Source organism: Schistocerca nitens, chromosome 1, assembly GCF_023898315.1.
Source record: "Schistocerca nitens isolate TAMUIC-IGC-003100 chromosome 1, iqSchNite1.1, whole genome shotgun sequence".
NCBI classification, from domain to species: domain Eukaryota; kingdom Metazoa; phylum Arthropoda; class Insecta; order Orthoptera; family Acrididae; genus Schistocerca; species Schistocerca nitens.
This window is the reverse complement of record NC_064614.1, coordinates 510985334-510998863: the sequence shown is the minus strand read 5'-3', so window position 1 is coordinate 510998863 and position 13530 is coordinate 510985334.

The following is a 13530-nucleotide window of genomic DNA, read 5'->3' as shown; positions in this document are numbered from 1 at the left end:
TACCACTACTCTGGCCATAATAATGGGCGTGTCGAAAAGTGTCATCTCGCATTTAAAAAAGGCCGCTGAAGATGGAAATGCCATGCGGTAGCATGCTGGTAGTCGTAGATGTTTAGGTTTTTATGTTGGTAACGTCACGTAGCGCTCTGTATGAAAATCACTGACTGTGCTGTGTGCAGTCTGTGGCTGGTTTGCATTGTTGGAATTTGCTATTGTAGTGTTGGGCAGTTGGCCGTTAGCAGCGCGTAGCGTTGCGCTGTTGGAGGTGAGCAGCCAGCAGTGGTGGATGTGGGGAGAGAGATGGCGGAGTTTTGAGTGCGGATGATCTGGACGTGTGTCCATCAGAGGGAGTAAATTTGTAAGACTGGATGTCATGAACTGATATATATATATATATATATATATATATATATATATATATATATATATATATATATATATTGTTTGTTCTCTGTCAAAATCTCTCATTTGCTAACTATGCCTATCAGTAGTTAGTGCCTTCAGTAGTTAGAATCCTTTATTTAGCTGCAGTATTGGCGCTTGCTGTATTGCAGTAGTTCGAGTAACGAAGATTTTTGTGAGGTAAGTGATTCATGAAAGGTATGGGTTATTGTTAGTCAGGGCCATTCTTTTGTATGGATTATTGAAAGTCAGATTGCGTTGCGCTAAAAATATTGTGTCAGTTTAGTGATGGTCAGAATAAGTAAAGAGAAAATGTCTGAGTACGTTCAGTTTTGCTCTGCTGTTTGAAAATCAAATAACGTAAGGGGTTTACCAGCACAGTAATTCACTAATTTTTCTAAGGGGACGTTTCAACAGCAAGAGGATCGATGTGTAACCCTAGGAGGATTATGATGTCCTGGGAATTATTTGTTCTTTTGATTGACAGGCACTTGTCTATTGTTTGGTTTAGTGGTTTTCCAAATCCCCTCTACCCCTCCCATCCTCTCAGAAAAGTGGTAACACATCTGATATCAATTAATTGGCTAATTAACTAAATTGATAAAAAATTGGCTAGAAATCGCTCAGTTTGTCACTTTCGGTATTTTATTATTGTATTTGCTGTTTTATTGTATGTTTCTAAAATTTTTTATATAATTGCCATTCTTGGCGTTACAGCAGGTTTTAATGATTGTGCTACGAAGTTTACCATCATTTTGTCTCACCTGTTTGGTGATCAGTTGCTTGTCCTTTAAATTAACCTTTGCTGTTGTATTTGCTGTTTTACTGTGTGTTTTTTAAAATTGTCTTATATAATTGCCGTTCTTGGCATTACAGCATGTTTAAATGTTTGTGCTACCAAGTTTACCATCATTCTGTCTCACCTGTTCGGAGATCAGTTGCCTGTCTTTTAAATTAACCTTTGCTATTGCATTGCTGTTTCACAGTATGTTTGTTAAATTTTTTTATAATTGCCATTCTTGGCGTTAAAGGCCTTCAGCCGTGACTGTGGTTACTTGCCTTAAAATTCTAATTGGGATCACATTGGCTTGTTTTTAAAACATTATTTGCTGTGTCTGTATTTTATGCTCATTTGGTAAATTGTAAATACTGGAACACGTGAGGCAATACTGACCTTACGACTTATCTTAGAAGAAAGATTAAGGAAAGGCAAACCTACGTTCCTAGCATTTGTAGACTTAGAGAAAGCTTTTGACAATGTTGACTGGAATACTCTCTTTCAAATTCTAAAGGTGGCAGGGGTAAAATACAGGGAGCGAAAGGCTCTTTACAATTTGTACAGAAACCAGATGGAAGTTATAAGAGTCGAGGGGCATGAAAGGGAATCAGTGGTTGGGAAGGGAGTGAGACAGGGTTGTAGCCTCTCCCCAATGTTATTCAATCTGTATATTGAGCAAGCAGTAAAGGAAACAAAAGAAAAATTCGGAGTAGGTATTAAAATCCATGGAGAAGAAATAAAAACTTTGAGGTTCGCCGATGATATTGTAATTCTGTCAGAGACAGCAAAGGACTTGGAAGAGCAGTTGAATGGAATTGACAGTGTCTTGAAAGGAGGATATAAGATGAACACCAACAAAAGCAAAACGAGGATAATGGAATGTAGTCGAATTAGGTCGGGTGATGCTGAGGGAATTAGATTAGGAAATGAGACACTTAAAGTAGTAAAGGAGTTTTACTATTTGGGGAGCAAAATAACTGATGATGGTCGAAGTAGAGAGGATATAAAATGTAGACTGGCAATGGATAGGAAAGCGTTTCTGAAGAAGAGAAATTTGTTAACATTTGAGTATAGATTTAAGTGTCAGGAAGTCATTTCTGAAAGTATTTGTATGGAGTGTAGCCATGTATGGAAGTGAAACATGGACGATAAATAGTTTAGACAAGAAGAGAATAGAAGCTTTCGAAATGTGGTGCTACAGAAGAATGCTGAAGATTAGATGGGTAGATCACATAACTAATGAGGAAGTATTGAATAGGATTGGGGAGAAGAGAAGTTTGTGGCACAACTTGACCAGAAGAAGGGATCGGTTGGTAGGACATGTTCTGAGGCATCAAGGGATCATCAATTTAATATTGGAGAGCAGCGTGGAGGGTAAAAATCGTAGAGGGAGAACAAGAGATGAATACACTAAGCAGATTCAGAAGGATGTAGGTTGCAGTAGGTACTGGGAGATGAAGAAGCTTGCACAGGATAGAGTAGCATGGAGAGCTGCATCAAACCAGTCTCAGGACTGAAGACCACAACAACAACAACGCACTGTAAGCACTATTAATTACACAGTTGTTTATTTCTCATTAATAACGTGTGATATCTTTATTTATTGCTGAGTCTGGAATTATCGTTTTAAAATAAATGTATGTAATTGCAGAAGGGAACCAGTAGTAACTGATTACGGCCCCATCCACAATCGAACCCGAATCCTGCCTTCCTTGGCTACCAGGTCTCGTATACACTTTGTAAAAAGAACATTGCATGAAAAGAGAGAGAGAGCTGTAGTTTGCTTTGCAGATGACGGAGGAACTAGCATGAGACATTTCATTCTGCCATGTAGTCTAAGCTACCCCAGCCTTCCTAGGGCACTTTTCTTGCGGTACACTTCACGAACTGCTTCAGGAGTTATTAAATCTGGTGTAGAATATCAATCTTGAAGATGTCATAAATGGTGCTTCAGAAAATGTGCCTCAGGAAATATTAATTAAATCGTTAATATAAGCATTTAAATAATTTGATTCACACAGTTTAAAACAACTCGTAATAAAAAAAAGATCGACACTGCACAGTAGTTTGTGTGCATAAACAACAGTGTTATGCCACAATTATACGGGACCGTTGAAGTGTCGGACGCAATTGACAGTGAAGATATGGAACGTAAGCAGTGTCCTGCATGCCACCAGGACCTAAGCCCTTGTAGAGCATGCCTAGGCTGCTCTTAGCTGACGTGTTTCTCAACGAACACCCCATCCACGAATCGTGAAAGAACTGAAAAGTGCCTTGAGAGAGGAGTGGGACAATAACCCTCAAGGACTTCTCAACAGTTTGGTAGCCAGCATGAAAAAGATGTTCAAAATGTGCGTTAGTGCCCGAGGAGGACATATTCCGTACTGAGCAAGTGTGCCTCCCTTTCTCTAGCTCTTTAGGAAATGAAATAAATACAGCGTAGTCAGGCATTTTTCTCTCAAGAAAATTATTTAAAAGTCAATATTATATAGGTTGTCAACAGGGTCGTAACTGGAATTTTTTATGACTACTTACAAGTCGCCATTCGTCTTTCAAAATATTAAAAATGATCAGGCGTAAGAGAGCCCGTAATCTGGTCTGGCTAAATAAGCAATAAATAAAATAAAATAAAAACTACCCCTACCCTAGGTCTTGCCCCCTCGTCCTCTCCGTAAAACTATCCTATGGGCGCTATTATTACTGAGATACAGATATCGACCTTTGTATAGGTAATCTGACCTGTGTCAAACACAAACGTTATATGTGTCTGTTAACCTGCTTTCCATGTGGTGAAATCTGCACCGTTCTTGGTTATAAATATACTACTCCATCAACATAACTTATGTATTATTTCATGTCGTCAACCATTGCCTTTGATTATTTCTGTCCAATAATATCTGCTCCTCAGCAACTGTCAAGCAATGTAGAGGGTTATTACAAATGATTAAAGCGATTTCACAGCTCTACAATAACTTTGTTATTTGAGATATTTTCACAATGCTTAGCACACACATACAAAAACTCAAAGTTTTTTTAGGCATTCACAAATGTTCGATATGTGCCCCTTTAGTGATTTGGCAGACATCAAGCCGATAATCAAGTTCCTCCCACACTCGGAGCAGCATGTCCCCATCAATGAGTTCAAAACCATCGTTGATGCGAGCTCGCAGTTCTGGCACGTTTCTTGGTAGAGGAGGTTTAAACACTGAATCTTTCACATAACCCCACAGAAAGAAATCACATGGGGTTAAGTCTGGAGAGCGTGGAGGCCATGACATGAATTGCTGATCATGATCTCCACCGCGACCGATCCATCGGTTTTCCAATCTCCTGTTTAGGAAATGCCGAACATCATGATGGAAGTGCGCTGGAGCACCATGCTGTTGAAAGATGATGTCGGCGCTGTCGGTCTCCAGTTGTGGCATGAGCCAATTTTCCAGTATGTCCAGATACACGTGTCCTGTAACGTTTTTTTCGCAGAAGAAAAAGGGGCCGTAAACTTTAAACCGTGAGATTGCACAAAACAAAACAAAAAAAAAATGGCTCTGAGCACTATGGGACTTAACATCTATGGTCATCAGTCCCCTAGAACTTAGAACTACTTAAACTAACTAACCTAAGGACAGCACACAACACCCAGCCATCACGAGGCAGAGAAAATCCCTGACCCCGCCGGGAATCGAACCCGGGAACCCGGGCGTGGGAAGCGAGAACGCTACCGCACGACCACGAGATGCGGGCATTGCACAAAACACGTTAACTTTTGGTGAATTGCGAATTTGCTGCACGAATGCGTGAGGATTCTCTACCGCCCAGATTCGCACATTGTGTCTGTTCACTTCACCATTAAGAAAAAATGTTGCTTCATCACTGAAAACAAGTTTCGCACTGAACGCATCCTCTTCCATGAGCTGTTGCAACCGCGCCGAAAATTCAAAGCGTTTGACTTTGTCATCGGGTGTCAGGGCTTGTAGCAATTGTAAACGGTAAGGCTTCTGCTTTAGCCTTTTCCGTAAGATTTTCCAAACCGTCGGCTGTGGTACGTTTAGGTCCCTGCTTGCTTTATTCGTCGACTTCCGCGGGCTACGCGTGAAACTTGCCCACACGCGTTCAACCGTTTCTTCGCTCACTGCAGGCCGACCCGTTGATTTCCCCTTACAGAGGCACCCAGAAGCTTTAAACTGCGCATACCATCGCCGAATGGAGTTAGCAGTTGGTGGATCTTTGTTGAAATTCGTCCTGAAGTGTCGTTGCACTGTTATGACTGACTGATGTGAGTGCATTTCAAGCACGACATACGCTTTCTCGGCTCCTGTCGCCATTTTGTCTCACTGTGCTCTCGAGCGCTCTGGCGGCAGAAACCTGAAGTGCGGCTTCAGCCGGAAAAAACTTTATGAGTTTTTCTACGTATCTGTAGTGTGTCGCGACCATATGTCAATGAATGGAGCTACATTTATGAAATCGCTTCAATCATTTGTAATAGCCCTGTATATACATTCGTTTGTGCAAGGGAGTTGGGGTTGGCGACTCGCCTCTCCCGCCACTGAGGGGACTGTTCGAAATCCGACCCATTAAACAATTCAGTTGTTATCACTAAAATACAGCGCGATCTGGTGGTGTGGAAGAGGAGGTCCCAGTTAGTACCATTTGGGCGGAGAGCTGCCGTTCTGACATATTTGCCGTACAGCCAATGGAAACTGTAGTATCCACAGATACACATACTGATGCCTAGACGGTGAACGATACCAGCGAGGATCTCCTCAACAGTGCTTCAGATATCGAGTCGGACATTCAGCTCTGGTACCCACCGTCCTACAACACGACGCCGCCGTGAATAAATCGACGGTGCTGGAAGACTACCTGTTTGTATGAGTCTGCGATAAATAACCATAATTTATCGCTCCTACTTGCAAAATGTTAATTTCAGTGAACTCTAAAGCAGTTTTTATCGTAATATGTGTTATATTTTCTCAATTTGGCACGATTCACCATTGTTAACACAGGCCGCTATACATAAAATATTTGTGCCATTACGAATTTATAACTATCTTTTAGTCATTCTAAATACTTTGATCCAGCAAATTACTTTATGACCAAATAGTCAATTGTCTATACTTCTGGATTACAGTCACTGCGAAATTTAATGTTACTTCGTTAGTCAAACAATGATGTACAATGAAAATTTACTTTCTTTAATCCTCGTCCGTACTCATACGCATAATTTGCATTAATATGCTCTGATGTCTATTACACACGCATTTTACTACTGCATCCTTCACTATTATATTCTTTAGCACAACACATTCTACAGCTTTTTACAGAACAGAGCCTTCTTATTTTGAATTAGACGTGGTGAGAACAGCGGGAACTTGAAGAACTTGGCAAGCCCAAGGTACTAATTTTCCTTGTAATTTGTAATCGTTGAGATATGGTGACGGAATTTGTCGTACCAGGTTAGTATCAGCCCTAGAATGCTGTAATAAACACTGGTATTGTGATGTTGGTTCCAAAATTGCAATCCGGCTGTTGATACATTTCCAAAAACGCGGAATCTGTCGTAAAGTGTGATTTTTAACATTTTACAAATAGATGTTAGGAGAAGGAACGAACTTCGGCCACGATATTTATAGCTACTAACAACTAACGATAAAGAATGATGTTTATACGATGTGATCATCTGCGAAATACATCAATGAATGACCGACTGTTTGAATATTTTACGTCTCGGCGACAATTATTTTACAAGCATACGGGGTCAGCATCATTACAAAAACATGTTTCATCTTCATTAAATTGTCATGTAGATATTTAAAACAGCATATGCAAGAAAGTCGTAATTTCACCCATGTCACGCATAGGTACAGGCAGGAAATAGGATTCCACCACTTACTTCACTTGCTGCGTTAGTGCGGACATAAGAAATTAGAGTTGTCGTGAAGCCTGTTTCGTAGTGCTGAAATGCAATAGTATTTGGTAGGAATATCGCCGGTTCCAAATCACACCAATATCTCTCTCTCTCTCTCTGTCTTTTTTTTTTTTTTTGTAAGTACTCCCAAACAAAGAGCGACCAATGTCACGGTTTTTGTAGGTAAAAACAACTGACGACCGTTCATTTCCCTTAATTATCTGTTTAGTTTAATTTTTTTCTTTTACCAGTTTTGTTTAACTCGCTGTCATATAAAAATAACTAGTCCAGTTAACATAATAATACCTGGCTGGCTCTGTGCAGGACGCAACTGATGACACTTAACAGTTTCTCGACTAGAACATTAAAAGGTAGGATAATAAACATGATTTTATCGTTTATAGCAAACCGACAATTACCGACGTTGCAATTCCTAACGAGTCATGGCTTCCATGGACTTCGGAAGAGGCTGCTGTTCGTTGCTTACAAGGGAAACTCTCCGTCGCAACCCCCTCAGATTTAGAGGTAACGTGGCCCAGAGAATACCCCATCAAAACCTGAACACAGATGAGGCCTGAAAGCAGAATAAGATTTAATGAACTGTGAAAAAAAATGGAAACAGTGTATGGTCGAAGTTAAACAGGTTCAATATTGAGCGAATCTCAACCGCCTTGGCGGCGTGATTAAGTCTGTACGGTAGCTCAGCGTGTTCGGTCAGAGGGTGAACTGCGCTCTGTAATAAAAAAAGAGTGAGTTAATAGATCACCGATGAACTTGAACAAGTGTTATGGTACGTCCACCCCGAACAAATAGAACGAACGCTAACGAACAAAACGAGATTATAAAAAAAAAAGTGGTCACGGTGTTGGACTGTGTAGCGGCCGAGCCGAGTTCAAAACTGCCTCTTGTTATTTATTTTCTTCTCACAACACGATGAACTGTCCATCCGGTCATTGAGATGTTTGTTCTCTTTCTGTAGTCTTGGCAGTTCTCATACTATACATTAGTTATAGAATATGAGGCATGTGGTAAGAATACGTTACCGTCGCAAGTGAAAGCAGGCGATATACCACACAGACGTCTCACAGAAACGAAAACAGTGAATAAACGGGTGTGGACTATATTACAACAAAGGAATTCAAGAGTCAAGACTTCCAAATCGGAACGGAACCTAAAAAACTTTAAAAACATATGTTCTGACAGAACACAGAGAAACTGTGTGATTGTGAAACTGTTTCGTTCATTTGTTGCAGCTTATGTGACAAACTATTACGTTTTCTCCATTTCCTTGAGCGTAATCACATTCACATTCATACAAACATCAAAATCGGGCAAGGAGGTATGTCTCACTCACTCATCAGGTGTACAAGTTTGGCACGTCGATAAGAGATTCCTATCATATTATATGTGTACTGTCACAATTGCCGTGTGTGACACGCCAGATTTTCCGGTGGAATATGACTTGTCGCCTTGTCATCAAAGGTTTGCGGTTCCCACTCGAAAGCCGTCCTTTCGGCTGCTAATAGAGTAATTGTGGAGCATCAGCTGTCATTATAGGTCCCTTCCTTACACTTCGCTGTTGCAGACGAAACGTTACACCACAACAAAAACACAAATTTCAATACAGCGAACAGCGAAAAAAGAAAAATTGGCAGGAAGGAGGTTCAGACACTGCCTCAAAAAGGATGTCGGTGATAACATGAACAAATTTGATTGGCTGGGAACATAAAAACTAGAGTGCACATCTCGTGATGCAAAGTATGTTCGACAGAGGAGAACATTTTTGGTCAGATACAAGGACCACAAATTGCTGCAGGAGAGCAACGGTTTGCGGAGCGATGTGTCGGCGAGCGTTGTCATGGAGAATGTGTACGCCCTTGCTCAACGTTCCTCTTCTCCGGTTCTGAATTGCCCGTTTGAGTTTTTTCAGAGTCTCACAGTACCTGACAGCGTCAATTGTGGTCCCAGCGATTCATCTCCGACGACCAGGTGAAAGAAGAGGTTCATAACTTTCTGTACAGCATGGCGGCGTGCTGGTATGACATGTGGATACAAAAACTGCCACAGCATCGACAGAAATGATGATTATACCGAAAAATAGCTAAATGTTCAAGCTGTAAACTAATGTAAACCATTGTAGAAATAAACAGGTCTGTTGTAGTTGTTGTGGTCTTCAGTCCTGAGACTGGTTTGATGCAGCTCCGCCGCGCGGGATTTGCCGAGCGGTCTGATGGTGCTGCAGAGGTTCGAGTCCTCCCTCGGGCATGGGTGTGTGTATTTGCCCTTAGGATAATTTAGGTTAAGTAGTGTATAAGCTTAGGGACTGATGACCTTAGCAGTTAAGTCCCATAAGATTTCACACACATTTGAACACTGTTTTTATGCAGCTCTCCATGGTACTCTATCCTGCGCAAGCTGCTTCATCTCCCAGTACGTACTTTAGCCTACATCCTTCTGAATCTGCTTAGTGTATTCATCTCTTGGTCTCCCTCTCCGATTTTTACCCTCCACGCTGCCCTCCAATACTAAATTGGTGATCCCTTGATGCCTCAGAACATATCCTAACAACCAATCCTTTCTCTAGTCAAGTTGTGCCACAAACTCCTCTTCTCCCCAATTCTATTCAATACCTCTTGATTAATTATGTGACCTACCCATCTAATCTTCAGCATTCTTCTGTAGCACCACAAGTCTATGTAATTATAAAAAAATAGGAGACCTTACTTTTGGGATTACCCTCGTAATAAACATGTAAACCTAAAGAAAACAATGGCAAGCATTTTCCCGAGAGGTTGGTTATATTCCGAAATATTTAGCAAGTGGTAAGAGCCAGTGGACAGTTTACAAAAGCTAAAAGATGGATCTTACAGAACTTTCTTTCGTAGAACACTGCTGCGTGCATTGTAATAGTCTGTGGCGCATAGCCCGTGAGCGGGCTACTGGAGTGACGGCAGGTAGACTACAGCCTTTCTGCAACACGGCACTAGCAGGAGGAGGGTGGCGCTGGGTCACCTTGGCTCCTGGGATTCCCAGTACACATTTGATAGGAGGCTGAGTGAACCAGTTGGCGTCCTAGAGAGACTGGAAACAGAAAAAGCCCTCGCCCCTATACGGGACTGTCTGGGACGTCAAGGGAGGAAGCCGTGTGCTCTACCCGTTAGATCACCGAGGCCGCTCGTGCACTGACTTTATGAAATTATTATTGTTCCCGAGTACCATGTTCTATGTTAAGACAGTGCAGTGCACGTAATTTTGAACCGAAATGCTGAAATGAAAGTTGTAGTGCACTAGTCTCATGTTTTTGGAAATCGTGGGTGAGGATATATGTGAGGAAAGTCCGATAGGGAGATGTAGGGAGGAGATAACGAGGTGGCGGCGCTAGCTGGTGTGGCGAGTATTGACTGTCAGTGGCGCTTTGTGCGTGCCGCCGGCGGCCGTGTCCGCGGCCGCTGCTGCGGCTGCCGCTGTGTCCGCGGCGCGTGTATCGAGCCGGCGGCCGGAGCCGCACAGTGCCGCGCTCAGCGCTTTCTGCGCCGCGACGCCCAGCGGGTGCACCGCTGAAAACTAGCTGCCTCCAAACAAACACATACCTAAACTCAAAATTAACTTTCTTCGCCTTATTGCGACACACTACACCTACACTACTGGCCATTAAAATCGCTACACCAAGAAGAAATGCAGATGATGAACGGGTATTCATTGGACAAATATAGAGGGTGATTCAAAAAGAATACCACAACTTTAAAAATGTGTATTTAATGAAAGAAACATAATATAACCTTCTGTTATACATCATTACAAAGAGTATTTAAAAAGGTTTTTTTTCACTCAAAAACAAGTTCAGAGATGTTCAATATGGCCCCTCCAGACACACGAGCAATATCAACCCGATACTCCAACTCGTTCCACACTCTCTGTAGCATATCAGGCGTAACAGTTTGGATAGCTGCTGTTATTTCTCGTTTCAAATCATCAATGGTGGCTGGGAGAGGTGGCCGAAACACCATATCCTTAACATACCCCCATAAGAAAAAATCGCAGGGGTTAGATCAGGGCTTCTTGGAGGCCAGTGATGAAGTGCTCTGTCACGGGCTGCCTGGCGGCCGATCCATCGCCTCGGGTAGTTGAGGTTCAGGTTTCATAACTAACCTTTTTCGTAGGACTCTCCATACAGTTGATTGTGGAATTTGCAGCTCTCTGCTAGCTCTGCGAGTCGATTTTCCTGGGCTGCGAACAAATGCTTGCTGTATGCGTGCTACATTTTCATCACTCGTTCTCGGCCGTCCACAACTTTTCCCTTTGCACAAACACCCATTCTCTGTAAACTGTTTATACCAACGTTTAATACACCACCTATCAGGAGGTTTAACACCATACTTCGTTCGAAATGCACGCTGAACAACTGTCGTCGATTCACTTCTGCCGTACTCAATAACACAAAAAGCTTTCTGTTGAGCGGTCGCCATCTTAGCATCAACTGACGCTGACGCCTAGTCAACAGCGCCTCAAGCGAACAAATGTACAACTAAATGAAACTTTATAGCTCCCTTAATTCGCCGACAGATAGTGCTTAGCTCTGCCTTTTGTCGTTGCAGAGTTTTAAATTCCTAAAGTTGTGGTATTCTTTTTGAATCACCCTGTATTATACTAGAACTGACATGTGATTACATTTTCACGCAATTTGGCTGCATAGATCCTGAGAAATCAGTACCCAGAACAACCACCTCTGGCCGTAATAACGGCCTTGGTATGCCTGGGCATTGAGTCAAACAGAGCTCGGATGGCGTGTACAGGTACAGCTGCCCATGTTGCTTCAACACGATACCACAGTTCATCAACAGTAGTGGCTGGCGTATTGTGACGAACCAGGTCGTCGGCCACCATTGACCAAACGTTTTCAATTGGTGAGAGATCTGGAGAATGTGCTGGCCAAGGCAGCAGCCGAACGTTTTCTGTATCCGGAAAGGTCCGTACAGGACCTGCAACATGCTGAGAGGTGGCATGAGCCCCCTCTCATATTTCTATCTTACGATTCTCCTCTCTAGTTGCATGCGGTGGAGGTTCCGTTGCTTTTCCTTCACACGCGGACTTCCCATGCAGCGTCTCTCGCTACCCGGGTGGTCCAGTGACAGGCGGGCTCTGTGGAACTGGAGAGCGTTAAGCCGACGTGTGTGAGGCTGTCGAGTGAATGCTTTGCAGACGCCGACATTGTCAAGAGACACGCCCGCTGGGGTGTGAAGTAGCGGCTGGGCTAGAGGTTCCGTTACTTCGGAGAAACTTTGCGAAAACACTTTCTGGCAGGCTACCAGCGAGGCGTGGGAATGACTTGTGTACCCACGCAGGTGTGGCGGGAAAATTCCCGCACTTTCTGCAAAATCAGCACAGAAATTGGCGCCAAGAATCTCCATTGGTGGAATGGTAGTGCTCCGGCAATGGAGTGGAATTTCCGCCGGTTTTCGAGTTGCTGATTGGAACGTAACCACGGCCACTGTCGTGGGGGCGGAAATGTTCTGTGTTCGGCCTGTACGGGTGCTCTTGTGTAAAGTCGGCAGTCGCTTTTCGGTCGAGGACGTCGAAGCAACCAGCCCTCGCCTGCGGTACGCCAGATCGTGTTCTGGGAGATAAGAAGACAGTTTGGTAATGTACGTCCGCAGCACCGGCAGATAGGGATTTTCCTAGGTGATAATCAGAGCTCAGCAGAGCGCGCCTGTTCATCCTTTTCTAACTTTGTTCTGTCTTGAGTAGCAGCAATTACTGTTGGGTTAGCTGTGTGTCTCTCTCGAGATTTGAGTGGAAAGGAATTGGCTCCACATACCACTTCGTCTTAAACCTCACGATCTAAGTTAGGGACAACTTCACCTTTATAGCGTTTGTTTGTGTTTCCAATTCGAGCCAATTTAATGTATTGTAAATGTGTCATGTTTTGTGTTTAGTCGTAATAAATCATATTGTTATTTTGCACAGAACTTTCATTCTGTTAATCGGTAGAGTAAACCTATCATTCCTCACTAGGTTAATGAAACTTTCCTTTATTTAACTTATTTATCAAATTAAATTATTGCAGGTGCCAAACTCTTTTCTACTCCACTTGCAGGGCTGATTACAGTCAGTGCGCGTATATTTTTTTTCATCCTTGTGCAACAGCAAAAGTCGGAGTTAGAATAGGGGGGCTTAGAGCATCATTTACAGATGTAGATTCAAGAATTTAGTGTTAAATACACTGCTAGCCCCGGCACCTCGCATAATATGGCGACCCTTAGCCTCGGATCTTTCCTGAGAATCACTGATTAACAAACAGTATTCTTAGTACGAACATTCAAAATTTTTTTTCTCTAATTTTTTTATTGATTAATACCCAAGTTTTTGCTCTGGTAGTTCCGCGTTTAGTTTTAAGTAGCGGCGCATGATTACAGTTTTTGTTTTCAGTGTATATATTTTTTGTTCA